General features: G+C 35.6%; 1 protein-coding gene across 1 annotated transcript in view; it reads left to right on the top strand.

Annotated features, from left to right (window-relative positions):
* ESX1 (ESX homeobox 1) overlaps positions 1 to 4644 on the top strand; it is a 40044-nt gene that overhangs the window by 34521 nt on the left and 879 nt on the right. The gene's annotated exons all lie outside the window — the stretch shown is intronic.

The raw sequence follows: 4644 nt of genomic DNA, 5'->3' as shown, positions 1-4644 counted from the left end.
TCTAGTTCCTCCTCCTGAACATTAAAAAAAAAAAAATCCCACTTATTTTTTTAGGTCACCAGTGATCTCCATGTTGCCAAATTCAATGGACCATTCTCCTACCTCATCTTAGTCCCAACAGCATTTCACATGGTTGTCCACTGCCTGTTTATAGAAACACTACTGACTTCTCTTCCCCTTCCCAACATCTTAATGTTGGTGTCTCAAATTTTGCTTGTAAGAAACACCTCCCTATCTATATTCTCTCCCTACATGATCCTATCTAGTCCTAGCTTGAAGTAGCACCTATATGCTATTTCCCAGATTTACATCATCAACTCGACCATTTCATGAAGCCTTAGCTTCATTTATCTAACATTTTGATATTTCCACTTAGATAACTCAAATTCAACATGTCAAAAAACAAAACTTTGATTGTCATACTACTCAATCCCTCTACAGTTTTCAACTCAGAAAATGTTGTCTTTCCTTTTCTAAAACTATCATTCTAACCCAAACTACCATTGTTTCTTGCCTAGACTAGCTAGACCAGTTGCTTCCTGACAGGTATCCCTGCTTTTATCTTTGTGTTTCTATACTAGTCTTCACAAAGCAGCCAGAATAAGCCTTTAAAAGCCTAAATAAGAACACAGAACTGCCTTTCTTAACTCCCTCCTTCTTCTAAACACCCAAAGAGTTTACATGTAGTATGAGGAATAGAAATTGTGAGACATCACAAGTATTTGTGTATTTCTTACTCTTCCTAAAAGATGGCTAACTTATAAAACTTCAAAGACTTCTTTCTCTCCTCTCTCTGTCCCTTCCCTATGTGCACACTCTCTCTTGCTCAAAATAAGTAAATAAATAAACAAAAAGTTTAAAAAAGAACTTCGAAGACTCCATTGTGCCTTGTATATTACTAAATTTATACTAAATCAAGGGTCTGCAAACTTTTTCTGTAAAGGGCTCTTTGTTAAGCTTTATAGGCAATATAGTCTTATCATAACTACTCATCTCTGCTATTGTAGCCTAAAAACAGCCATGAACAAGAAATAAATAAGTGTATGTGGTTAAGTTCCAATAAAACTTTACTTACAAAATCAGGTGGTAGTCTCAGTTTGGCCCATGGGTCATAGTTTGCTGAGCCCTACTTGTTGGGATGAGCAGTGGGTGCTATATGGAAACCAAATTGACAATAAACTATTTTTAAAAAGAATTAAACTTTTAAAATAAAAAAAATAGTTTTCTGAGCCCTGTACTGTGTCCTAAACCTTATCCTGACAAGATCTAACAGAAATGGATACTGTGGTAGACATGAAAGTACACCACACAGATCTCCCTTTCAGAGTGAATCTGTCTCAAGGAGTGCAATTATCTGACAGCTTCCAGCTGCAGGTTCCTTTAGGGCCTGCTGTTTGTGAGTTGAGGCCGTGCGCTTCCCAGGCAGCTTTCAGCCTATGAATGAGCATGTTATGGCCAGCACAGGATAATCTTTGCAGAACTTCCCATCCAGCTTGCCAAGACTTTTTTTCAAAGCTGCACTACAATCTGAAACTCTTTATCCCCAGTCTTTCTTCCTTCCTCTTTGCTTTCACAGATATCAGACTCTTATTATAGTTTGATGACAAGTGATGTGATGGCAGTGTCGACCTCAGTAATAGTAATGGTGGTGGTGAGAAGTGGTCAGATTCTGGAAAGTCTTGCAGGTAAAGACAACAGGGTTCATGGATAGATTGAGTGTTAGTTGTGAGCTAAAGAAAGGTTTCAGGCATGATATCATAGATAATTCTATATCGTATATCTTTTTTTTCCTAGTTCATCCATTTCTGCTATTTTTAGTATTACTTGCTTCTATTCTTTAGCTTTATTCTGTTGTTCTGGATCTGAATTTTTTCCTCCTTTTTTATTTAAGTAAAATATACAGTGTTATATATTAGTTTCAGGTGTACAATATAATGATTCAACAATTCTGTACATTACTCAGCGCTTACCAATATAAGTGTACTCTTGATCCCCTTTATCTATTTCACCCATCCCCCCACCCACCTCCCTCAAACCTTTTGCACACTGATAAAAAACATCAACAAAACAAAAGGCAACTACTGAATGGGAGATGATATTTGCAAGTGATATCTCCAATAAGGGGTTAATATCCAAAATATAAAAAGAACTTATACAACTCAACACGAAAAACTAATCCAATTAAAAATGGGCACAGAACCTTAATAGATGTTTTCCCAATGAAGACATAACAGATGGCCTAAAGACACATGAAAGATGCTCAACATCACTAACCATCAAGGAAATGCAATTCAAAACCACACTGAGATATCACCTTAACACCTGTCAGAATAGCTAAAATCAAAAACAAGAAACAAGGTGTTGGCAAGAATGTGGAGAAAAAGGAACTCTTGTGCACTGTTGGTAGAACTGCAAATAGTACAGCCACTATGGAAAACAGTATGGAAATTCCTTGAAAAATTAAAAATAGAATTACATATGACCCAATAATTTCACTACTGGGTATTTACCCAAAGGAAACAAATACATTAATTCAAAAAGTTACATGTACCCTGATGTTTATTGCAGCATTATTTACAATAGCCAAGATACTGAAGCAATGCAAGTGTCCATTTATGGATGAATGGATAAAAAATTGGTATATACAATGGACTATTACTCTGCCATAAATAAGAATGAAATCTTGCCATTTGCAATGACATGGATGGATCTAGAGGTTATCATGCTAAGTGATGTAAGTCAGAGAAAGACAAATAACTATGATTTCACTCATATGTAGAATTTAAGAAACAAAACAATGAAAAAAAGAGACAAAAAAAGTTATGCTTCTGAATTCTTAACTTACACACTTAATGAATTACTTTTTAGGCTCTTTTTTTTAATATAAGCATTTAAAGATATAAATTTCCCATTAGCAATATTTAGCTGCATGCCATAGTTTTGATACATAGGATTTTCATTATCTTTCAGTTTGCATTTTTAAACATATTTTTTGATGTTTATTTATTTTTGAGAGAAAGAGAGTGTGAGCAGGGGAGGGGCAGAGAGAGAGACACACATGCAGAATCTGAAGCAGGCCTCAGGCTCTGAGCTGTCAGCACAAATCGCGACATGGGGCTCAAACCCACGAACCCTTGAGATCATGATGTGAGTCGAAGTTGGACGCTTAACTGAGCCACCGAGGCACTCCTGCCTTACACATTTTGAAGCTATGTTGTTAGACATATTCAAGCTTAGAATTACATTATTCTTCTGGTGAGTTGAAACTTGTATCATTTACATAGTGACAGCCTTATTTATTTGTAATAATGACATTTTTCCTACAGTATATTCTGTTTAATATTAGTACATCTATGCTATTTTTCTTTTGGTTAGTTTTGGGTCTTTGTGTCATTGAGGTGTTTTTTTGTACAGAACATTTGACTTAAAAAAAAAAAACACCTAGCCATTCATTTGTTTATCTTTTACCAGTAATTGTTTTACATATGCTGTAATTTTAAGAAGATATTTGAATTTCATTCAGCCATTTTGTGCTTTCCATTTGTCCTTTCTCCATTTCTTTTTTCTTGCCTTGTTTTGAATGAAAGATTCTTTGTTCTTACACCATTTCTCCCTTTACAGACTTGTAAGTTAGAGCCTCTATGTTTGTTTTTAGGATTTATCCTTGAATTTCCAATTTAAATTCTATACAACTTCCTTAGAATATTTTGACTCCAGTCATCTCCTGATGGCTTAAGTGCTAATTTTAAAGCACTTTGTGGAATTTTAACATACCTAAAACATTGCACATTAGTGAATAGCTCACTGAATTTCTATAAACTGAACACATTAAATAACCAACCAGCAGCCATATCAAGAAACAGAATATTACCAGTGCCTCAGAAGGCCCCCTCAAATACCCTTCTAGTCATTACATGCACCCCAGACTAGCCTAGTCCTAACAATATAGATTATTTTCCCNGTACTCCTTTGTATTTGTTTTACTTAGCATAACATTATGTTTCTGAGATTCATCTGTATTCATCCAATATTCAACCATATTCATGATTAAGATTGCATAGTATTTCATTGGGTGAATATGGCCCATTTTATTTATGCATTCACCTATTGGTCATTTGGGTCGTTTCCAGTTTAGGGATATTATAGTGTTGCTGTATATATTCCAGTACATATTTTGGCAAATATGCACCTTCCATAGAATATATATCTGATGGTGAAATTGCTGAATTTTAAGGAATGTATTCCTTCAGTTGTAGTAGATACTGCCAAACAGTTTTACAGAGTTCTGGTTCTTCTACTGTCTCACCCACAGTTGGATATATGCTATTTTTAATCTATTTGCGTTTTTGCTATTTTTAACACCAAAGTACGTATCATTCTAATCTTATACCATTAGTATTTTAGATTTAACCATGTTTTGCTTTTGGAAACAGCCAACAAAATTTAGACAAAAGNACAGCATGAGCAGGGGAAGGTCAGAGAGAGAGGGAGACACAGAATCCGAAGCAGGCTCCAGGCTCTGAGCTAGCTGTCAGCACAGCACCCAACATGGGGTTTGAGATCATGACCTGAGCTGAAGTCGGAAGCCCAACCAACAGAGCCACCCAGGCGCCCCAAATTTTTAAAGGAACATATACATTACCA

This window comes from Crocuta crocuta, unplaced genomic scaffold, assembly GCF_008692635.1.
Source record: "Crocuta crocuta isolate KB4526 unplaced genomic scaffold, BGI_CrCroc_1.0 scaffold1089, whole genome shotgun sequence".
Taxonomy (NCBI): Eukaryota; Metazoa; Chordata; class Mammalia; order Carnivora; family Hyaenidae; genus Crocuta; species Crocuta crocuta.
Note: the sequence above shows the minus strand (reverse complement) of the source record. Positions and strands in the feature narration are given on the sequence as shown.